The following is a 25484-nucleotide window of genomic DNA, read 5'->3' on the forward strand; positions in this document are numbered from 1 at the left end:
AGAACAACCTGGTCTCTAGCTTTGCACCCTGTTATTACTGCCTTCACCCACACAAGCAGCACTGGTGTCTGTGTGTATGAGGGAATAGAGATCAGCACATCATCAACATCTGCTGAGGCCTTCCATCACCAAAGGAGTGAAATAGTACACAACATCACTGCGTGCATCGGTCAGCGTTTCTCTTCATCCTCCACAGATCCTGCGCTCCTGGCCGCTGAGGTCTTCGACCCTGTTGACATGCCGGCTGAAGATAACATCAGCTATTAAGTAGTAAGGAGACAGTTAGCTGCTTAAGCTTTGTGAGCATTTCGAGCCACCTCTCACCGGTAACGGCTGCAATGAGGTAGAGATTGAGAGGGAGTGGTTTGAAAGCCAAATATGACATTGTGTGGCACCACAAGAGGGAGGCCTTCCTTGTATTATGGCAGAAAAAAAAGGAGAGAAACCCCAACTAACTCTTGTCAGGATAATCCTGATATTTCCTGTTTCAGTGTCTTAAGTGGAGCAGCAGTTTTCCACAATGAAAAGGCAACATGTGCTTCAGGCTGAAAATCTGGACCATTGATGATCTCCTTTTTAATCAAATCCCAGGCCTGTGCCTCTTTTGCATATGAGAGCAAGGAGGCGGTGGCAAGATGGTGGGAAGCGGTCCTCTTGAGAAAGACACCAAACACTCGACCATGAGCCAAGTTTGAACTTCAACCCTAAGCAACATAAAGATCGACCTACTCCACTTATCTCCCTCATCTCCATCCTCAAGTGACGATCAGTCCGATTAAAGCCCCTCTCACACACACAGTATTGAATTATTATAACACTCTGTTTAATGCTCTGTTAGTCCCACTAAGACCAAACATGGGCTATAGCACACTGACCTGAATATTTAGATGATCCCCACTTGTTCAAATACAATTTCCAGGATAAAATATTGTCATATATTAAAGCCAACATGCCAAATTCATAGCAAAAATGTCAGTTTGAATTTAAAGGACCAGTGTGTGGGATATAGTGGCATCTAGTGGTGAAGTTGTAGATTGCACCCAATGAATACCCTTCCACCTCCCCTTCCAAGCGTGCAGGAGAACCTACTGTGGCGGAAAAAAAACATTTCGAAATAGAAGAAAGTCCCTCTCTAGAGCTAGTGTTTGGTTTGTCCATTCTGGGCTACTGTAGAAATATGCCGGGCTCCATAAAAGAGGACCTGCTCGAAAACACTACAATTCTTATTCTCAGGTGATTACACACTAATAAAAACATACTTATGACTATTATATTCCATTTCTGCCTAGTCTGTTCTGCTAAATGCCACTAAACTCTACAGACTTGCACCTTGAACAGAAATATCAACGGCATAGAAATGAAAAAGTAAAGTGTAAGAAGTTGTGATGGTTTGATAATGAAACTACAAACTAAGACATTACGGTGTAATTTGCATGCAGCGAGCAGTAAGGATAATTATCTCAATCATTTGGTGCAATAGTTACGTGCATCTACCGGTAAATAAGCAATAAACAAAGAGAGAAAAAAAATTCAAAAACACACACCCATACACACTGTCCCGCGGTGATTGAAATATACAACCTCTCAAATAGTCTTTCCAGACGCCCACTTACCAACATTCCTCGACGGCAGTCCTGCGGTAAACAAAGCCATCATCTTCCATTAGCATCCTGTTGACCTGTTCAAATCTGATATTAATCAGGCGGTGATTATGTGATCAAGTGAAGAGTGCACTCCTGCCAAAATATCAATGTAAAACTAAATCCACTCACCGCTCCTTTGGGGGTGTTTTCAGGGTTGTTTTCCAAAAATGTTATCTGAGTCAACATTATCGACCGTGAGTGTAATTTTCTGTCCAGATTTGCTGACTTTGTATTTTCATATTTCCCCAGATATGCTTTGTTTTGCATTAATGCTCCTGTTGTCTTCGAGTCAAGGAAGGGAGGGAGGGAGGAAGGGAGGAAGGAGGAACGAAAGGAGGAAGGAAGGGAGGACAAAGGAAGGAAAGGAGGGAGGGAGGGAGGGAAGAAGGGGAGAATAAGGAAGGAAAGGAGGAAGGAAGGGAGGGCAAAGGAAGGAAAGGAGGGAGGGAAGGAGGGAAGAAGGGGAGAAGAAGGAAAGAAAGGAGGGAAGGAAGAGGGAAGGGAGGAATGAATAATGAAGGAAAGGAGGGAGGAAGGAAGGAGGGAAGGAAAGAAGGGAGGAAAGGAAAGGAAAGGAAGGAAGGAAGGACGGAGGAAAGAAGGAAGGAGGGAGGGAGGGAGAAAGGAAAAGAGGAAGGAAGGTATGGGGAGGAAAGAAAGAGAGAAGGAGGGAGGTAGGAAAGAAGGAAGGAAGGAAGGTAGGGGGGAGGAAAGAAAGAGAGAAGGAAGGGAGGAAGGAAGGAATGAAGGAGGGAGGGAGGAAGGAAGGACAGAAGGAAGGGAGGTAAGAGAGAAGGAAGGAAGGGAGGAAAGAAGGAACAGTCAAAACAGACCCGGGAGGACGACACGAAGGTTAAGGGACCTGTGGGGGGGAATATAAGTAATAGTGAGAAAATATTTCAAACTGATGATGATGAAAATGATGACGGCTTTCATCAAGCAATTAAAACACTTTTGTTCTCTTTGAGTGTTTTTCTTTTCTTCCTCAGAGCAGAATAAACCCTTTCTGAAAAAGTATCTGTAATCCAATTTGATTACAGTCACCATTTTTCCATTTTTCATGTAATCACATTAGATGTGATCCAGTGCTCACCGACGCTGAGAGCTGATTCTGTTTCACTGATGATTCAAAAGCCTCTCATGTTCCTCTCAATACGAGTGGAGAGGCACAACAGTGGAGAGGTGACACATCCCTTTATTCTTCTCTTTTTTAAATCGCAGCAATTAGTTTAATTTAATAGCATTTATTTATTTATTAATTAAAATGAAAAGTCAGGGATTTCCATAATGTTATTTTAATTTATTTAGTCTTAACCTGTGTGTGTAAATCCTTTTTAACCTTCCTGTCGTCCTCCCGTCTGTTTTGACTGTTCCTTCTTTCCTCCCTTCCTTCCGTCCGTCTGTCCTTCCTCCCTCCCTCCCTCCTTCTTTCCTTCCTTCCCTCCCTCCTTCTTTCCTCCTCCCTCCTTCTCTCTTTCTTTCCTCCCACCTACCTTCCTCACTTCCTTCTTTCCTTTCTCCCTCCCTCCTTCCTTCTTTCCCCCCTCCCTCCTACCCTCCTTCCAACTTCTTTCCTCCTTCCTTCCTTCCCTTCCTTCCTCCCTTCCATTCTTCCTTCTTTCCTCCCTTCCATCCTTCCTTCTTTCCTCCCTTCCATCCTTCCTTCCTTCCTTCCTTCTTCCTCCCTTCCTTCCTTGACTCGAGGGCAACAGGAGGGTTAAGGGACAGGGTTTTTCATGCAATTCATTTAAAAAGGTACATTACAATCCACTAATGTATCTTGATATTTGGGGTAAAACTGAGCCCTTAAAATATATTTGAATTCCAAATTAAGAATATTTCAGATGCATACCACGTACAAAAGTCTGACCTATCGTGTTATTGATCAGAATATTAGATCAAACGCCTCTCACCTGGATTCACATGATGTATTTTCTGGAGAGAGTACCTGTTACAGTTGCACACAGCAGTCAGCCTCCAACCTGGATTAGAAACGTAAGACCAAAAAAAATAAGAAAAAAAAGAATAAGAAATAGATCCCCGAGCTCCCTTTGCCTTCTATTATTAATTCTTTCCTAGGCCTCTCCCAAGGCTTCAAAAATCCTTCTTTTTCTCTGAAGTAATTTTTGGTTTCATGAAGGCACATTTTCTCTATGCATGCTCTTTTGTTTAACATGCTAACAGCAGCAAGTCCACGCTGCCTCACATAAAGTTTATACACAGCCTTTCCCAAGCTTCAGGCAGATGCTTTTCTATCAGCATGTCAGAAAACTCCAAAAAACTGCATCTGGAAGTGAAACACAGTACAGTGCATGCTCAAATGTTATCCTCTGAGTTACAGAATTAGTGCCTTACATCTCTATTGCATCATCATCACCACATGCAAAAAAAATAAAAAATAAAAATTCTAGGTCAGCTGCTGCTTTTCAAGTTAGGACACACTGGTAAAAACTATTTATATACATGCTGTAATAGAGTCATTACACTGATACTGGCCTGCAAAATATATATAAAGTCCAAACATCATCATTGGGATGGAGGGAATAGATTCTGGGCATTTATCCATTTACACTGTATTAAACGTCTTGGGTCAGCAACAAGTTCAATCTTTCAGGAGCTGAGGGGGAAATTTGTGTTTTAACACAATATATACTGTTATATAGGAATTGTGTTTGCAAACTTTATTCTTTTTGGTTTGTCTGCTAGTGTGTAAAGATCAAAAGAAGCATCAACAGCAGATATTTGCATGTAATTGTTATATTAACTCTGCAAAAATCTCCATCTTATCAGGTCTTGTCTGTGTATAGTTGAGTCCTAAAAACTCCGAAAATGGTCAAATCAATAAAATATACCAAGCTTTTTCTAAGTTTCTTAATATCAGTGTCTCTATTGTAAAAAGCAAAAAGGAACTTTATTTTAGGAAAGATTGATGGCTCATATGCAACAGGTTACAGCATTGTTGTTAGTGTATTTAACAAGAGAAATAAAATAACATGTGTTGAGACAGTAGTGAAGAAGTAAAAAGCAGTTCTATACTAAAACAATGTAATAAAAAAGGTAAATAGTGGCTGTACAGGTTAATGTATGCAATAAAAGGAAAGTTGATTTGTATCTGAAACAAGTTAAAATATTCGTACTTGCTATAAAAATCTGACTTTTTAAAGACTCAAATTACAGATATTCCTTATTACATTTAAACTAGTCTAGGGATTGTATTGCAATAATGTAGATCCTGAAAATGAAAAGAACATTTTATATTGAGTTTAATATAAAATTAGATTTATAGTGTAATGCGTGATATACTGTACTGTACTGGAGGGCTGCTGCAGTGGCGATATGACACCAGAGGGTGGCAGCACTGTGCTGCAGAGACACCAGAAGTAGGAACACTGGACTGTCATTTCCTGTGGTCTGATTAATTTAGGAGTGTGTGTGTGTGTGTGTGTGTGTGTGTGTGTGTGTGTGTGTGTGTGTGTGTGTGTTTGTGTGTGTGTGTGTGTGTGTGTGTGTGTGAGAGAGAGAGACATACACACTCCATAACTTTGAGACACTCTCGAATACACAAAAGCAAGTGCATAGTTGTTCTCACATCACATCCAACTTTCTGCCACCTGCGCTCGCTTCCTTTCACACAAACACACACACACACACTTGTATATTTATTCCCCCGTGTGTGTGTGTGTGTATGTGATGTCTATACTGTTTGAGCAGGTGTGCCACGATGCATGCAGCTCCATTCATACATATTCCTGCACACTGGAGCCTGCAACATGAATACATAAACTCACAGTGAAGCCCTGCAGCAGGATTGATATGTTACAGGAAGTCTGCTCTCATGTGTCACACACACACACACACACACAGCACATCAGTGTGAGTGACTTTTTACACTCTGACACGTTCACATCTGTAGTACACACACACACACACACACACCTCTCTCTTCCTCTCTGTGTCACTCACCTTCTCTCTAACAGATGGGGTGATGCGATGGGGCCGTTGCCAGATTTGGCTTCCAAGCTGATGCCTGACAATCTGATATGTGACAAAGAGGAGAAATACAGCGAGGAAGGTGGTGACGGACAACAGAGAATGACAGAGCAAAGGAGTGATAGATTAATATGATGACAGGAAGAGAAATAGAAGAAGAAGAAGACCATTTTAAAATAGAGTCTGGCCTTCAGATAGCTGCCTGCAAAGTAGCCGATTTCCTTTCAGTTACTGAAGTTGTTTTGACTGATATTGCGAGCCGATTAAACCACGGTTTGGGTTTTAAAATAGTTAAAGTTGCTATGAACTATATTTTCCATTATAACAATGTCTGAGCTGTCAGCGTGTAATGTTTTGGCCGTGGCTCATAGTGATGAACCTACAGAGAATTATCAGCGACTCTGCAGCTCCCCTCGGCTTTACGGAGCTTTTATAGAGTTTCAGCTCATTTTTCTAACTGTGCAGCTGCAACTTTACTGTTTTTGGTTCACTCTCAGAGCTCTCGCAGCGTCGTTTTATGAGAAAAAGCTCTAAAAAGCCTCGTTGTACACTTGCATTGTACCTGCTAAGACACCAAACAGCAAACAGACACAGTTAGCTGTAGACTAGCTGGTGAACATAGTGGAGCATTTAGCAGCTAAAGAGCCAGATATTTCCCTCAGGAGTTTATAGATGTAAAACAGAGCTAAAAGAGAGAGAATATTGGACTTAAAATCTTATGACATGAGATTTGCTCTTGCAGGGAATGGAAATAGTTCTAACAATCCTGTTTTTCTTCATGTTACACTGTGCTTTCAATGTCTAACTTTCTCCATAAACTGCTCCGAAAAAGATGAAATGGTTCTCAGACAGTTAGTTGATGATATGCAATATATTTTAATGAACTGTGTGAACTTATTGTCCTGTTTGCAACCACACTAACTAGCTTGCTAACTGATGTTTAAGCTTGCTAGCTCGGTGCCTTAACTGTAATGATGCACAATCAAGGAGGATGTCAACAATGAGAAAATCGAGTGAATTTCTGACTTCCATGTATGTGAGTTAGATTTATATGTATTTGTATTTCTTATGATTCATATTCTGCTTTTACTGAACTAGAACCAATACCTGCATCACCAACCCTAGATCCGTGATAGTTCAATAAACATTTAAATGACAAAAAAGCAACACAAAAAACAATGTGAAGATATTAAGCTTAGGAGAGATCTTTTTGATTTGCTAATGCTAACCCAGCTGCTAGTGTGTGAACTGTTAGCTCGCCAGCTGGTAGTTCACCTGAAAGCACCTAATCCTTTTATTGCTGTGCCACTTTCTGGGTGTAACTGGACATTTATCCCTGCTGTTGTCCTCCTGTCAAGGAAGGAAGGGAGGAAAGGAGGAGAAAGGAAGGAAAGGAGGGAAGAAGGAAGGAAGGTAGGAAGAAGGAAGGAAAGGAGGAAGGAAGGAAGGAAGGAAGGAAGGAAGGAAGGAAAGGAGGGAGGGAGGGAGGAAGGAAGGGCGGGAGGGAGGGAGGGAGGGAGGGAGGGAAGGAAGGAAGGAAGGGAGGAAGAAGGAAGGGAGGAAGAAGGAAGGAAAGGAGGGAGGAAGGAAGGTAGGAAGGAAGGAAAGGAAGGAAAGGAGTAAGGAGGGAGGTAGGAAGGAAGGAAGGAAGGAAGGAAGGACGGAAGGAAGGAAGGAAGGAAGGAAGGAAGGAAGGAAAGGAGTAAGATGGAAGGAAGGAAGGAAGGAAGGACAGAGGAAAGAAGGAAGGAGGGAGGTAGGAAGGGAGGAAATGAAAGAAGTAAAAGAGGAAGGCAAGAAGGAAGGAAATAAATGTCATGTAAACTGGACTAATATTGATGATTACCAACCTGTAACATAACTGTGATAACTTTATGATACCAAATGATACTAAAGGTCTATCCAGGTTGACTTTTCATCTTCTTAAAGAGTCATCTAATATATTAACTTTCTGTTTTTTCACGATTTTCACACCAGTGTTCGTACATACTGTTCTGACATCCAAAGATAATCCGGTGCAAAACAAAGCAAATCTAGAGAGCCACAGTTTGAGATTTATACTGATGGGATGTTTGTCTTATGCAGCTTTAAAAGGAAAGAAAGGTCGAAAAAAGGAAAGATGGATTGAAGGAGATAAAGAAACGAGGTAGGAATGGGAGAAATGAGACAGAGGGTGTTGTTTGATGTTCGCCGCTGATGGTTCCAAGAGGCTCCAGACACATTACAGAGATGATGAAAAACACAGAGAGGAGGCCGAGTACAGACAGATGGAGCGAGGAAGTGAAAGAGTCACCACATGGGAGAGAGGCCAGAGTGTCCTGACAGACCCAAACGTCTCAGATTCGCTCGATGACTTGTTGTTTTTTAAACTATTTGATTAACTTTTCGACACTAAAGTATAAAGTCATTGTGGTTTTTTAGAGAGTCCTTATGTTATTTAACCTTCGTGTCGTCCTCCCGGGTCAAATTGACCCCGTCTGTTTAGACTGTTCCTTTTTTCCTCCCTCTTTCTTTCCTTCTTTCCTCCCTCCTTTCCTTCCTTCTGTCCTTCTTCCCTCCCTCCTTCTCTCACTCTTTCCTTCCTCTCCCTTTCATCCCTCCCTCCTCCCTTCCTTCCTCTTTCCCTTCTTTCTTCCCCCCTTCCTTCCTCCCTCTTTTCCTTCCTTCTTCCTTACTTCCTTCCGTCCTTCTTCCCTCCCTCCTTCTCTTTCTTTCCTTCCTTCCTCCCTCCCTCCTTCTATCCTTCCTTCCTTTCCTCCCTCCCTCCTTCTCTATTTCTTTCCTCCCTCCTTTCTTCCTCCCTCCTTTCCTTCCTTCTTCCTCCCTTCCTTCCTTCCTCCCTCCTTTCCTTCTTTCTTCCTCCCTTCCTTCCTCCCTCTTTTCCTTCCTTCCTCCCTCCCTCCCTTCCTTCCTTCTTCCTCCCTTCCTTCCTTGACTAGAGGACAACAGGAGGGTTAAGTAGCTATAATCAACATTTTTACTTTAACAATGGATTTACTTCCAAAGTTGGAGCAAATTTGAACAAAATGTCCAGAATATTGCAAAAGAAAACTCAAATTAATGCACATTTCTTCTGCCATTTGTGGATATTTGGAGGGTTGGTTCATCAAGATAAACTGGTGGAGCTATTTTTCCAGTCGGTGCTGTTAAACCTTTGCAGGAGATTCAGACATTAAAAGAGTGACAGTCAAACTTTGTTTCATGTATTTATTTGTCGTTATTTTTCATCCATGCAAGTCATCATTTAACCCTCCTGTTGTCCTCGAGTCAAGGAAGGAAGGAAGGAAAGGAGGGAGGGAGGAAAAGAGGAAGGAAGTAAGGAGAGAAGAAAGGGAGGAAGGAATGAGGAAGGAAAGAAGGAAGAAAGGAAGGCAGGAAGGAAGAAGGAAGGAACGGAGGGAGGAAGGAAAGAAGGAAGGAAGAAGGAAGGAAAGGAGGGAGGGAGTGAGGAAAAGAGGAAGGAAGTCAGGAGAGAAGGAAGGGAGGAAGGCAGGAAGGAAGGAAGGAAGGAAGGAAGGAAGGAAGGAATGAGGAGGGAGGGAGGAAAAGAGGAAGTAAGTAAGGAGAGAATGAAGGGACGAAGGAAAGGAGGAAGGAAGGAAGGAAGTGAGGAAAGAAGGAAGGGAGGAAGGAAAGGAGGAAGGAAGGAAGGAAGGGAGGAAAGAAGGAAGGGAGGAAGGAAAGGAGGAGGAAGGAAGGAAGGAAGGAAGGAAGGAAGGAAGGAAGGAAGGAAGGAAGGAAGGAAGGAAGGAAGGGAGGGAGGAAGGAAAAGGGAAGGAACGGAGGGAGGAAGGAAAGAAGGAAGGAAGGAAGAAGGAAGGGAGGAAGAAGGAAGGAAAGGAGGGAGGGAGGAAAGAAGGAAGGAAGGAAGAAGGAAGGGAGGAAGAAGGAAGGAAAGGAGGGAGGGAGGAAAGAAGAAACAGACAACAGGAGGGTTAATGACCAAATCTGTTTCTATTGCACTTTGTCTCATTTTGCTATTATCAATAAACCAACTTTTACACCTCAGCAAAGTATAAACACTTCTTAACACTTTTTTAAGTTCAAAGTGAAAATACAAATAACAGGTGGATACCGATGCACCTCTTGTGTAATGTGCAAAGGTTCGCTCATCGTGATCCACTAACAATTATCCCCTGACTGCAGTGTTTCTCAGCATATCTCCGCTAATTGGTTTTTCCTTTTGTCTTGTCTGTTTTGGTTCACACTCACCTGCTTTCATCTGCCTCGTTTCCTGACGCAGCAGGTAGAAAAACTGCTGTACAGTATCTAACCAACACAGTGTGGCAGAAAGACTAAATTAAAGTCGACATAGTGGAGCATACAGCAGCTTAAAGAGGCAGATATTTCCCTCAGGAGGTGGTGGAGACCAAAAACAGAGCTAAAAGGAAAGGGAGCTTAGGGGACCATATACACAGATCCAACTTGCTGCAAAAATAGACACGTGTTCCCATTTGGGGTAAGAATATTATCCTGCTTTCTCAGTCAAATAAACCATTAAAGCCCTTTGAATTAGCTAAAAACTCATTATGAGAAAACTGTGGCTCATGAAAAGTTGAAATGGCTTTCACAAGACAATAACAAAGCCGTGGATATTACTTTGAAAATGCAGAATTAGAAGATTAATATTGTACAAAATATGTTTGATAAACCTGGAGCAGAGCTGAAATGAAGACATTTTTAAACAGCGAGGGACGGATAGAGGGACGGCCCGATAGTTCACAAGGAGAGGGGGAGGAGGGGAGGCGGAAGCACCTTCATCTTCATTTCAATCACAGTGTTAGCGGCTCGCTAATGACTTTGAAATGACGAGCTCGCTGATACACTCATCACACTTTTATTCAGAGGCTGTTAGCAATGCAAATAAGGAGGGGTAAGCAGGGGGTTGTGAGACAAAAAAAGGGGTTGGGGAGAATTTACATGTTAAAACGCTCTCAATTGTCGACAGAATATTTCACTGCGCTGAGATATGAAATCTCTAAGGACAGAGGCACGGCAGTCATGGCAGAGTAGAAAACATGTTAGAGTCTGAATAGTCTAAATGAGCACAATTATACCCAGGACGGTGCTGTGCATTAGCAAGCAAGTGGAAGAGACAGAATTTATGCAAAGAGACGGTCTGGGAAATGATGATGGTGATGCAGGAGAAGAAATACACAGCGCAGACTGTGTTGACTGACTGTCAGAAGGAAAGAAGGAGGAGAGACTGATGCATGTAGATGTGCTGTGGAGGGGAGGACCCTGCGGTGCAATCAAATCTCTCTCGTCACAATCGAATCCTAACGGCTCTTCGGCGTGTGATAAAAGTGCTGCTATATGAAGAGAAGTCTGGCAAAAAAGTTTCATTTAAAAGATGAGAAATGGATCAAATGAAGAAGAAGGAAAGGAAGCAGGACAGAGAAAGAGTGGTGAAAGATGCAGCAGCAAAAGACACACATTCATTTTACCTGCAGTCATTCAGGATTTCGAGGCTCTAGGGAGCATTACATTTATCAGTGTGAGAAATTAGAGACAAAAATGTGCAAGAAACTGATTTGATCAAAATAATTCAAATTGACTGTATGAAATCTGCTTTATTTTAAGCAGGCATGTCCAAACTACTCCATAATGGTGCTGTGTGTCTGCAGGTTGTTGATCTAACCAATCAAGAGCACACGATTCGACCAATTAACTCTCTCACGACTGAAATCAGTTGATGAGAGATGAATGAGTCAAGCTTGGTGTGCTCCTGCTTGCTATATGACCCTTTATGGAATAGTTTGGACTCCTCTGATTTAAAGCAACAGTTAATTTGTGAAATGCACTTGATGGAAGCTGAGGAGACTGAGGAGAAAGAAAAGGATATATAATCAGAAATATAAGACTTATGAGTTCTACTTTTGAGATTTTTCAGTGAGTTTTATTCTCTCTCAAATTCTTATTATTGTTTGATGTTTAAGAAGGAAGGAAGGGAGGAAGAAGGAAGGAAAGGAGGGAGGAAGGAAGGAAAGGAGGGAGGAAGGAAGGAAGGGAGGAAGAAGGAAGGAAAGGAGGGAGGGAGAAGGAAGGAAAGGAGAGAGGAAGGAAGGAAGGAAGAAAGGAGGGAGGAAAGAGAGAAGGGGAAGGGAGGAAAAGAGGAAAGAAGAAGGAAGGAAAGGAGAGAGGAAGGAAAGAAGGAAGGAAGAAAGGAGGGAGGAAAGAAAGAGAGAAGGAGGGAGGGAGAAAAAAAGGAAGAGAGGAAGGAAAGGAAGGAAGGAAAGAAGGAGGGAGGGAGGAAGGAAGGACAGAAGGAAGGGAAGAAAGAGAGAGGAAAGAAAGATGTTTAAGACTTAGATGAGACGATTGATTATCGCTATAAATGTTTCTTATTGTCGACAAATCTCAAATGCAGAGCCAAACCAAAAATTGATTGATTTACTAGCTAGTATTGTTTGTTTATTAAAAGTTAAGTTGTCCAAAAACTATTAAAACCACGTCAATGAACCACACTGTTTTTTACTGGGTGAAATGTTCCTTCATCATGCAGATTATAGTCATGTTAGTTCTCTTATAGAAACGGGTCCAAAGACTCAGAAGAGCGATCACGTTTCCAGTCTCCAGAGAGCAGTTCTGTGTAATTCAGAAGCCACTGAGCATGTGCAGGAATGCAGTCGGCTTAGCTTTGCATAAAGACTAGAAATAGAGAGGAGCCTGGTTCTCTCTGAAGGCAACACAATCTACCTTCCAACACCTGTAACCCTCATGTCGTCCTCCCGGGTCAAATTGACCCCGTCTGTTTTGACTGTTCCTTCTTTCCTTCCTCTCTCTTTCCTCCCTTCCTTCTTTCCTTCCTCTATCCCCCTTTCTCCCTTCTTTCTGTCCTTCTTCCCTCCTTTCCTTCCTTCCTTCTTTCCTCTCTTCCTTCCTTCCTTCCTTCCTTCCTCCTGTCCCTCCTTCCCTTCCTTCTTTCCTGACTTCCCTCCTTCCTTCTTTCCTCTCTTCCTTCCTTCTTTACTCTCTTCCTTCCTCCCTTCCATCCTTCATCCCTCCTTTCCTTCTTTCTTCCTCCCTTCCATCCTTCCTTCCTTAACTCGAGGACAACAGGAGGGTTAAAGCTCACTAATGAATATGTTATATCTTGTTTGTTTAGTTTGAAGTTTAAAAACTAGTTATACGTCTCACTACTTCTTAGCTGGTAGCAGTAAACTCCCTTTAGTGTCCTCTAGTTGGCTGACAACCTCCAACCCATCCTCTCTAGATCATGACTAACTGTAATTCAGCAGACAAACAATACAGAGAATTAAACTCCCTCTTACGCAGTTGTCGGGTATCTGCTCTGAAATCCCAGGAACAATGGAGCCAATCTGCCAGTTGATCCCAAGTCTGACCCACACACAGCTCCGCCATTATTTACATATTAATTATGTGAATTGCATTCCCACTGCCGTTACTCACTGTTCATTCATTTCAGCTCAATGTAGCTGAATAAGGGAGTGATGAGGGGTGTTGGGAAGGCGGTGAGAGAGATATTATAATAAGGCAGTAAGGCTATGGGAGAAGGATTATTTCATGATTTGCATATGAGCAGGAAGAGTGAAAAAGAGCATGAAAAGAAAAGTAATGGAAAGGAGAAGAATACAGATTGTAGAGCGAAGAAGAAGGAAGCGATTAGGTTTCCAAGTCTTTAAAGGGGACCTATTATGCTTTTCCTTATTTCCATTCAAATGTTCATATTAAATAATGGTCAACGTGTCAGATAATGAGGTAAATGTATGTAGATATAATCCTGGTGACCAAAAAAAGCTCTGGCGTCATACTACTCTGAAGGCTAAGTTTCAAACTTTTTTTTTCTATTTTCAACCCGATCTGATGTCATCTTGTGACAGAATTCTTTGTATGGTCCTCACACAGCATTATGGCATTTTTCCATTGTTTTTGGGTTTATACCATAGACTGTATATTGGTTTGTGGACTGCTGCTCGGAAGCGAATAGTTTCGGATCTGGGCAGCGCCATCTTGAAAATTTCCGGTGCATGCCGGGTATAAAAAAAACACGGATTCTACTTATATGGGCATCAGGAGGAGCAAGAGGCGCCCTCCTGAACCTGTGAACCAATCAACCTGTCAATCACGACGTAGCCACGCCCTAATGCATACCCTGCTTTATCGTCAAATATAAAATCAGGGAGGCCAAAATGTCCCAAATGAACATCATACTGCATTGAAGAAGGCTTTAAACTAGCGATTGAGACCATAAACACATTTTGAAAACGTTTACTGAGGTTAGAAATCAAGTGAGAAGTTGGTGAATTCTCCATTGATTTGTATAGAGAAGGAAGTCCTTTTGACACCAAAACGGTCGCCCCCTGGTGGCCTTTTGATAGAATGCAGTTTTAAGTTACTTCCGCGTTGGCATCATTTCAGAGGACCGGAACTCCCCGCCTAGTTTATACACATCGAGCCATGACTCGAGTGGAGCCGGCACACTGTGAGAGTTTTTCCATTACACAGCAGGTCAAAGTAAAATAAGTATTTTACCTGTTGGAGGTGTGCTGGTTGTCTACAGCTCTTCATCAGACATCTTCATCACCGTGGCTGTTTCTGCTTGTACTAGTATTGTATTTAGTAATTTAAAAGCTTTTAATATGAAGCAGTAAAGCAATACATTTGGGGTTTGCATCAGCAGTAACTTAACACAACTGTGATATGGCTGGAGAAAGCTGGTCAATCAGAACAAGGCGAGTTCAGGGTACAGGAGCTAAAACTGCCTGTTTAGAGACAGAGGCTGAACTGAGGGGGGGCTGCATTAACAGCCAGTATAAGAAAGAGTTTTTTTGAGCTGTGAATCATGCAGAGCTCCTCTGGTGTAATCCCAGAATAAAAATATAGAGCTGAAAAAAGGGAATAATAGGTCTGCTTTAAAAAAAGATATGGAGAGAAGAAGGAGGGGAATCAGCAGCAGAAGGAAAGGAGGGAGGAAAAGGCCTCAGCAGGAGAAGAGAGGATGGAAGAAAATACAAGTGAACCTCCGCTGCCTTTTGTCTATGAGGAAGAGATCTTCTGGTTTCCTGTTCGCATTTTTTTAATGGAGCATAATAGACGCTAATTATTCTCTCTACATCCGGGGGTACAGAGGAACAGATTGGTACTCATGAGGATCCGGATGGATGCAGATGGATGTTTGCATGCTTGTGTATTTTAATATGGTATGTTTGAGAATATATGCAGGGCTGGACATAACAATTACATTTAGTCCAGTTTGGAAGCATCCTTTTCTCACACTGAGCTTTTTGAAAACAGTCTCAGATAAGAAAAATTAGATTGGATCAATTTTAGTGCGGATGAGAAAACAATGCTGTACAAATGTTTGTTGGATCATTGAACAGCATCTGAATGCCCTTCCACCCAGACCTTTCTGATTTTCTCATTATAAAAAATTTGTGTGGCTGATTATTTTAGAAACCTTCTGAAACCAACAATTTGCCCTTTTTGCACAAATATTGGCCAAATCTGTAGAGCATCCGTGCAAGATTTTCACTCTCTTTTCTTGTTCTTCATGCACTTTCCTTTTCTTAAAGGCAAGGCATGTCCAAGATATTCCATCAAGGGCCATAATGTGCCTGCAGGTTTTTGTTCCAACCAATCAAGAGCGCACACGATTCGACCAATCAGCTGTCTGAAAGATTGAGATCAGTTGATTAAATGAGTCGAGCCTGGTGTGCTCCTGCTTGGTAGGAATGAAAACCTGCAGCCACATTATGGTCCTTTATAGAATAGTGCGGACATCCTTTTAAGGTGTTTCAATGTGGAAAGAGATCTTTACAAAAATGACTTAAAAATGCTAATGTGGGATTATCTTGAAAGCAGCTTAGTGTGTCCATAGTGGAGTGAGGTAATGTATTTCACAAGATTGTATATTTAATAAAATTATCATATCATTATATAATTATTATAGGTCACACCCATAGCATAATGTGAGCCCTAGATATTTTATTCATTTTATGTATACATTATGCATTTTTTCTTTTTTCTTGTTCATTTGATGGATTCAGTTCTAACTTCTGTATTGTTTTAGGAAAATATGTTTTCTGGACACATTTCTGGATGAGCTGCACACAAGCTGTTTGCAGTAGGCAGTCGAGAAAGAAGAGAAGAAAAATCTGGCCTGATTTGGTTTGTAGAGATTGTTTTGAGACGTTTTGTCATCTCCAGTTTTTGTCGTTGCCAGCAGCACAGCTGTAGGAATATCAATCCATCAGTCGGCCCAGACTCAAATATCTCAACACCTACTGGGTCTCAAAATTGGAATTTCATGGCATTGCTAAATTTCATCTGATTATTGTGATTTCATAACTTTTTTATTTAGCGCTATAATCAGATCAAATTTTAAATGTGTCCAATACTTTTGTTTATAACCAAAGTGTATTATTTCTGGCTCCAGCTAGCGCTCCAGGCTGCATCCAGGCAAAATGACTCCTTCACAGCAGAGCCAAGAGTGAACAGTGTGTGAGCAATAGTACTAACATAATAGTAACACAGATGTTTTTGTGTGTGTGTGTGTGTGTGTATGTGTGTGAGAGAGAGATATATAGATAAATAATATCTCTTCATGGGTAATGAGCATCTGAAACATGTGTTTGGCATCTGGCAATGATGGGTAAAACCCTCCAATCTTCACCCCTCCTCCTCTCATCTGGAACCAGGCTTCTCCAACGAGTCCTCTGCTGTCCACTCTGCCACCCTTCCTCTTCCTCTCTCCTGGCATTACCTCCCTCACCCTCTTCTTCTCTTCCTCACCCCTGCATCCCCTCACTGAAATCCACATCCGAAGTCATCTGCACTGGACAGATGCGAGCAGAGAGAGGGGGTGACATAGCCAGAGGGGAGATAGAGAGAAAGAGAAAGTGGAGCAAAGAGGGAGAGATGTTGAAGTAAGGAGTTGAAAGAAGAGAGGGGTGGGTGGATGTGTAAAAGTGAAGACTAATGAGACAACAGGATGAGAGAAGATGGAGAGAGTGACGACTCATCATGAGTGGAGAGTGAATGAAAGAAAATGACTTATGAAGGGAAGTAGAAACACTCAAAGACAGGAGGCACTTACAGGATCACAACAGGAGGAAAGTGGTGGTGGGAGTGAGTGAAAGCTGTGAGAATACACACACACACACACACACACACACACACACGCACACGCACACACACACACGCACACACACCTCCTGCCTTCTTCTCCCTGAATGCATGCAGACCTGTAAATCCCCTCTCAAGCCAGCAGCAATACGGCTCAGCTCACAACCACTGGATCCTCTCTCCATATTCCAAATCCCATGATGGTCTTATTACCATAATCGGCTCTGAACGGTAAACGTGACAAGAACACACACACACACACACACACACACACACACACACACACACACACACACACACACACACACACACACACACACACACAGTCAGTCAGTCAGCCATGGTCTCCATATGTTACCTACATCCCCGAACGTGCCCTTATTACCAAACCTGGTGTCCCCTTGGAGCTCCGTTTGTGTTGAAAAACATTGGTGCTGCTGCTTGTTGATGACTGGCTCTTTTATGGTGTTTAATTAATCTCAAAACACACAAAAAAAACAGGTGTGTGCACGTGATACGAGCGCACAGAACAATGTCCATGAGTGGAAAAGCATCCAAGGAGCATTTCTGCTGAGCGTGCACAAATACGATCCTGCGAGCACAGGGTTCCCCTTATACAGTACGCAGTCGCAACTGCTCAGCACTTTTTAGACTTTATGGATGGAACAGATAATCCATTCCTTTGTTGGCCACTTTGAATAATGACCATGACCTTTTATTGGTTGTTTGATCAGTGACACAGTAGAAGACAGGCCTGAGAGAACAAAGGAAAACATAAATAATTATATTTAGCTATTAAGTACTTACACTTGTGAAAAAAGACATTGTAGTAAATGCCATAATGTTGGTTAAACCCATTTAATTTATGAGAAACCTTCATTTTGCTGATGGAAATATGAAGAAAAAAAAAGGTTTCACTGATATTTCTTCATCCAGGCCACATTAGACCAGGTCTAGATCAAAAACCACCATAATTAGACCGTGCATATACCTGTCAAATCTAGACTAGATTACCAAGGAGACACCAGAGACAACTCACCTTAATTCTACCCTAACCCTAACCCATCCAGACCATGTTAGACACACTAGAAAACTCCTTCTATAAAGATATTGTGATTGCATTTCTAAGGGTAAAAATAACTTTTCTACCTTTGTATGAGAAAGAGGAGCTCCACATGTCCATAATCAATGAAATGGAGCCGCAAGATCAGTGAAATCGCTCTTTTCTGCTTCACCAATCTGTGACTGAGATATTTGCTGGGAGCAAAAAACAGCAACTTTCTTTCGGCATTGAACACAAGAGGCAGCGTTGATCCACACTTGAAAACAAACATGAGGATGCAACACAAAGATGAGATGTATGCTTTCTCGTAAGTGTTTTCTGACACCATGAAACCATGAAGGATGCCGACAAACTGGCTGGTTTGGCAAATGCACCTTTAGTTAACTTCCACTCAGATAAAAAGGAGCAGTGCACAATCGCTTCCCTTAAGAGTTCGTATCGTATCGGAAGCATTTGGGACTGTTTCCCACACAGAGGAAGTGACTAAAGCAAGTTGCAATTAAATCAACCAACTGACACAACATGAACCTGGGGGTTTGGGTCCCTTGAGGGTCTGTGCGGCCTGAGGCAGTTCCCCACTGTTCCCAGTTGGTAATCCATCCTTGTTTATATCAACCACACAGTCAAGCTTAAGCTCCTGGCTGACTGCTCTCAGATGTTTGTTTTTTTATGTGAATAAGTCTCAAAAAAGCTGAATTCATATCTACATGGAAGCAAACACTGTATGTTATAAGGTAGAAGAAGATGAGGAAGAAGCATGTAAAGTAGTTTGATACTTCCCTTAACCTTCGTGCCGTCCTCCCGGGTCAAATTGACCCCGTATGTTTTGACTGTTCCTTCTTTCCTTCCTTCCTTCCTTCCGTCTGTCCTACTTCCCTCCCTCCTTCTCTCTTTCTTTCCTTACTCTCTCTTTCCTCCCTTCCTTCTGTCCTTCCTTCCTCCCTCCCTCCTTCTTTCCTCCCCCCTAGCTTCCTTCCTTTCTCCCTCCCTCCTTCTCTCTTTCCTCCCTCCTTTCTTCCTTCCTTTGTTCCTCTCTCCTTTCCTTCCTTCTTCCTTTCCTTCCTTCCTTTTTCCTCCCTTCCTTCTTCCTTTCTTCCATCCATCATTCCTTCCTCTCTCCTTTCCTTCCTTCCTCCCTCCCTCTTTCCTTCCTTCTTCCTACATTCCTTCCTCCTCCCTCCCTTCCTTCCTTCCTCCCTCTTTTCCTTCCTTCTTCCTCCCTCCCTCCCTTCCTTGACTCGAGGACAACAGGAGGGTTAAATTGAAATGCATTAGATTGAAACAGTCTTTAATTTAAGGGAGAATAAAGGTAGGAATCAAAATAGGTCCTTTAATTCTCTTTAATTGGGAAATAAAATACTGAAAGTTGTCCTGGAGGTTGTGCAGCAGCAGCAGCAGCCGTCAGTTCCTCTCCAACAGCCACAGGGAACAAGCAGTCTCTCTTCACCCAAAGTCTTCCTCAAAGCTAACAGGAGAATATCACACGAGTCTGTGATATGAAGCTAGTGAGTGCAGAGAGCGAGAAACTGGCTCTCACAGGCTCACTGCCACAGCTACAAACATCTGAGCCCCCTTTTTTAAGATCAATAATAAATGGTACTGTGCACCAGGTTTATTACACAATACAAACAATAACTCACTGTAACTTATATTAAATGCAACACACACATTACTCCCTAAAAAGAACCCTAAAGCAACATATTCCTTTGATATTTAGCCTAAAACAGCATAAAACATGTGAGTAGGGATGGTCGACATTGACTTTTCTGCCGATATCCGATATTCCGATATTGTCCAACTCTTAATTTCCGATACCGATATATGCAAGATTACTAACTAGTTAAATTACTGTTTCATACCTCTGACTTGTTATTCTGTTTCTCTTCTCTTATTACAACTAGAAGCACCGTTTCTGGATGCACACACGTAACTTTACTGTACTTTAGGTTAGTCAAATGATCAAATGATTGGCTAGATGGTCGTTGAATCAGTCTATTGGGTTTTCATGTATGGGGAAAGTGTGGGGTCGAAATCATGTTTACGTGAAAGGGTTTACATTCGGAACATTTACAACACCCACAGTTGCAACATGCCTGAGTCTGATTCAGTCGTTTCATTACTGTCGCTCGTCAGTCACCACGATGGCAACCAGCCAGACGGCCAAACTCTGCGATCTCTCCAACAGCTAACCTCGTTACAGCTTCCTCTCGACGACCCGACGCACACACAAACATACTCACACACAGACTTTGGCGAGATAACAAGGTGCAAGCAAATGAGGCTAACCTCGCGTTGCGGAGCAGCCAATTAAACCCCAGCAGCTTCCCCGCTACACCGCTGCTGCTCATAATGACGATGATGACGGTGATGATGGTGGCTGCAATGCCAAAGAGCAAACGAGACGTGAAATATTGCCTCCCTCTAATCGCTCTTTGATTCCCCACGGAGAAAAAAACCCCTCAAAAAACATGAGAGCAGGAGTAGGAGGGAAGAGTTGAAAGGGTTCACTGAGACTTTAAGATGTTTCTTTTTTCTTTTTCTTTCCATGAACTATATTTAGATGCTCATAGAGCAGTTTGGCACTTAACACAGGAAGTTAATGAAGCTTGAAACCCCCCCCCCTCCAACAACAGTTCACACTCAAAAAAGCAGTTATGAGAGAAAGTAGGTGAAAAACTGAACAACTGGGACATGAAAACATATGTATGTGTATAAAATACTGATATGTGGTCGTCCTGAGTATGATTGCAAACTGTTATTATCAAATAGTGCAAAGGGAATGATGGGATTGCTTTATTTTTGGGTATTTTAATTGTATCTTTACATGATATATAGTGGGAGAATTACGGTATATACTCAAACTTCAGAGCACAGCAATGAGTGTTAAAGCAATAGATCAACATTTTGGGGAATAGTCTTGTTTAGTAACACTTTATTTAACCCTTACATACTGGTCAGGGTCACATTTGATCAATTTTTACATTTAACATCTGTAAAAACACCATAAATTACTTCTCCTAATGACCCAGAATCAACAAAAATGCAGTTTTTGACCCACATTTATTCAAAAATTTAAAAAAATACAATTACATTCTTCACATTTAATACAATTAATGTTTTTTTCTCCATAAACACAAAGTGTAAAAACTGAATAAAAAGCTCTCTCAGCTCTCTGAAAGCTTCATTAAGGATTCATTTTGCTGTTTATCTGTAACTGATGATGACGTATTCATGAATGATTGCTTATGGGAATACTCTGGATGAGACAGTGTGTGTGAGGGTTAAGAGGTTTTACAGATTGCATAGAAATTTGTGCAGTAATTTGCATGTATTTACTGCTTAATTTTTAGGATATTTTACAGAAAGCGTGGTGCAATTTGGTACATATTATAAGAAAAAACATTTTTAAAAAGGGTTAAATTGGTTTAACTGGTAGGAAACCACTAATTATTTACTATTTGGGATTAAAGGAACATGTTCTTTATCACAAATTCTTAATATATCAGATTATTGATCATTCTTTAAAGATTCAATGTGTAAGAATTGGTCACCTGATTTAAACCAATAGGGGGCAGCATATGACCCTTCCTACCCCACCATCATCATCACTAACTGAATATAACGTAAAGTTTTCTGTTTAAAGTGAATCTGTGCTACAGCGCCAAGATACCAAAATGCTACGGAGACATTAGAACCAGCGATAAATTACCAAGAGCTGCACAGATTAGAAAGAGGTTGCACCACTTAGATAAGGTACAATAAAACTCTAAGAAACTACTAAATATTTACACACATGCCCGTAGGATAGGTGTAATTCATAATGCCCCAGAGCTAATGGTAAAACAGCAACTTTTCTGCCACACAGCATAATGTTTTCATTAATTGCATGCAAGTTTGCAACACAGTAATCTAGTAAAGACTTAATTTATAGATATGATATTTCAGTATCGATCCAGCTTACTACAGTGTGCTATGATGCCAAATGTTTCATGCCTGCTTTCACATAGCTGGTGCAGTTCGTTGGATCACGATATACATATATAACATTAAAACTATTATTTATTCACTTTTTTTGGACAATTTTAGTTAGTTTTGCAATGTTTTAAACTAAAATGTGGGTCAATTTTAAGACATTGAACCTTTTAACTGACAGAAATGTGTTCAGCCTGTAGTTTTGAATGCTAAACCTAATGTTAGCATATTATATATCTTTCAGTAATTTCATAAAAGTAGCTGCTGTGTTACACTTTATTATTATTAAGACAATTCTTTTAAAGGGTTTTATGATATGGTAGCATATGGAAAATGTGCGTGTTATAGCTTATTTTAATAAACAACCTTACATGCTAATATGTAGTTTGACCATAGACTGTATATAAGAAATGGACGTAACATCCGTGACGTCACCCATTGGTTTGTGGACTGCTGCTCGGAGGCCAATAGTATCAGATCTGAGCAGCGCCATCTTGAAAATTTCAGGTGCATGCTGGGAAAAATAAAAACACGGATTCTACTTATATGGGCATCAGGAGGAGCATGAGGCGCCCTCCTGAACCTGTGAACCAATCAACCTGTCAATCACGACGTAGCCACGCCCTAATGCATACCCTGCTTTATCGTCAAATATAAAATCAGGGAGGCCAAAATGTCCCAAATGAACATCATACTGCATTGAAGAAGGCTTTAAACTAGCGATTGAGACCATAAACACATTTTGTTTACTGAGGTTAGAAATCAAGTGAGAAGTTGGTGAATTCTCCATTGACTTGTATAGAGACGGAAGTCCTTTTGACACCAAAACGGTCGCCCCCTGGTGGCCTTTTGATAGAATGCAGTTTTAAATTACTTCTGCGTTGGCCTCATTTCAGAGGACCGGAACTCCCCGCCTGAGTTTGAGACCTAAAACACTGAACGCTCAGTATTTTCTTTCAATTAAAGAAAAACAACCAATTACTGAAAGTAGTTTCTCATAATTTGTACCAAATTGCAGTACACTTACAGATTCAAACACAGCAGGTAAACAGATGAACATGGTGATAATTAACTATAGTTTGGTCACTGTTAACGACAGAAGACAATTGAGACAGAAACAGGAGGATAAAGAGGATTACCACTTTAAATCCTTTTGTTTCTTTGTTCACTTTTTTGCTTGGATCAAAAATCCCCTCAGGAACACAATAAAGTTAATCTGAATATTTCACACACTGACTTCAATATTTTGAGGGTTGGCTTCCTCTTTTACCTCCAGGCTTCTTTTCTATTTTTAAAAATAGGGGTGCTCTTGGTATTATCATCCATAATGCATCCAAGTTATTGAGTTTTAGTAATATTAACATTGCAATATGTACTCTTTTCTTCTTTTTTAGTGTTTGTTCAGCATAGCCTGTTTCTCACTTTAAGGATTACTCATGTTTTTGTTGTTGTACTTCACTTAAATGTTGCTTTTAATCCCGCGGGAGAGCAGGAGAAATGCTGTCATGCTCTCTGTGAGTCTTTACAATCCTTTATTACACAGATTTGCATTTTCTATCCATCCTTGTTTTTCCCAGAATGCCACCTCTTTCTTCCTGTGGCCCCTTCTTTGGTCGGCTGAGGGTAAAGTTACACGCAGAGCTCCAGCTGAGCCGCTACACCTGATGTGGAGAAGGAGCTTAAGTGTGTCTGTGAATGTGTGTGTGTGTGTGTAAGCTCATCTTGCCTTAAGCTTATTCCACCCACACGTACACACACACACGTACACACACACAAAGGCATGCAGAAAGTATGATTAGGTGGAAATTCAAACATTGCGTTGCACTGTCACTGATATGCATGAATATTGATGTGTGAACAAGCGGGCTGCTGTCAGACACACTCACGGATCGGGATACAATTGTGGCCAAAAGCAGCTCTGCAGCATGCACACACACAGACTCGCAATGGAACAGAATACTAATGTAAAGGGGTAGGGCTGTCAAACGTGACAGGAACACACAGGAAAACACACACACACACACACACACACACACACACGAACACACAATTACTTAGTGGGAGAAATCAATTTCACATGCGTCATTACATGCACGCAGACACCACACACGCATGTCAAATACAGCAAAGTTTCAAGCTCATCAAGTACAAACATGCCCGAGCACTTAAGCCCTAACACACACACACACACACACACAGACACGTGCTCATGCATAACAGAGCATCACCTCATCCACCTCTGCCAGACGAGAGCTGCCCCACCACCACCAACAACAACCACCCTCCAACACACATACACACACACACACTCCAGCGGCCGTTTCCATGACAACGACCAAACGTCAGGCGGATACAGAGAAAAAAAAGCCAAGTCACCTTTTTAGAGTAGAGAGTAGAGGCTGATGGGAGGGAGGGAAGTTAGGAAGGAAGGGGGAAGAGGAAAGAAGGAAGGAGGGAATCAGGGGGATTAAATAAAGAAAGAAAGAAAAGGAGGAAGGAAAGAAAAGGATGACTGGAAAGCAGGAACTAGTGTAATGCGGAGGGGAGAAGTGATGAAAACAAATCATAATGAGAAAGGAAGGAGAAAGGAAGGATATGTGGAAAGGTGGTGAAGCAGATAGGAGATAAATCAAATCAAGAGGGGGGAAAAAGGAAAAGGGAAGGAGAGAAAGAATGGAAATAAATCAGGACTGAAGAGTGGGAAGGAAGGAAGTAATTGTAGGGAGGAAAGAGGGGGGGGGGGTTGTAAATGATGATAGAACAAGATGGAGACAAACCTGGAGAGAAGACGAGGAAGGAAGTAAATTAAGTTAGGAAGTGCAGCAGAGGTGGAAGAGAGATGAAAACAAATCAGGAGGGAAATGGATGTGGAGAGAAGCGATAAAGGCAAATAAGGACGAAAAAATAAAGAAATAAGGGATGAAAGGAGGTATATAGGAAAGGTGGGGAGAGAGGTGATGAAGATACATCAGAGGGGGGCAAGTATGTGAAAGGAAGAAAGAAAAGAGTAATAAAAAATGTAAGGAATGAAGGATCTGTAGCGAACGCTGGGAGAGAGAGGAAATGAAAACAAGTGAAGGCGAAAGGACAGAGTAGGAAGGGAGGAGGTGAAGGGAGGGATGGTGAGGCAATGAGGGCACATCTGACGGAGAAAAAAAGAGAAAAGGGAATGAAAGGAGAAAGGAAGAAAATGTAGGAAAAGACCTGAATGAAATACAGAAGTAATATAAAGGAGGAAATGAAGAAGCAGGAAGAGAGGAAGTAAGAAAATGTGTGAAATATAAGAACAGTGGTGGAAAGTAACTAAGTACATTTACTCAAATACTGCCATTAATCATCTCACCACCCCTTACATTTATCTGCTGACCCTTTGGAGGGGCCCCACCCATACGTTGGGAACCACTGGACTAAACTAGCTAACTGTATATAAAGCAGGCAGGGAGTTCCGGTCCTCTGAAATGATGCCAACACAGAAGTAACTTAAAACTGCATTCTATCAAAAGGCCACCAGGGGGCGACCGTTTTGGTGTCAAAAGGACTTCCGTCTCTATACAAGTCAATGGAGAATTCACCAACTTCTCACTTGATTTCTAACCTCAGTAAACGTTTTCAAAATGTGTTTATGGTCTCAATCGCTAGTTTAAAGCCTTTCTTCAATGCAGTATGATGTTCATTTGGGACATTTTGGCCTCCCTGATTTTATATTTGACGATAAAGCAGGATATGCA

The 25484-nt window shown here is 41.6% G+C and overlaps 1 protein-coding gene across 1 annotated transcript in view; it reads left to right on the forward strand.

Annotated features, from left to right (window-relative positions):
- Window positions 1–25484, forward strand: part of LOC133996494 (major histocompatibility complex class I-related gene protein-like) — a 636344-nt gene that overhangs the window by 316410 nt on the left and 294450 nt on the right. The gene's annotated exons all lie outside the window — the stretch shown is intronic.

Source organism: Scomber scombrus, chromosome 16 (assembly GCF_963691925.1).
Source record: "Scomber scombrus chromosome 16, fScoSco1.1, whole genome shotgun sequence".
NCBI classification, from domain to species: domain Eukaryota; kingdom Metazoa; phylum Chordata; class Actinopteri; order Scombriformes; family Scombridae; genus Scomber; species Scomber scombrus.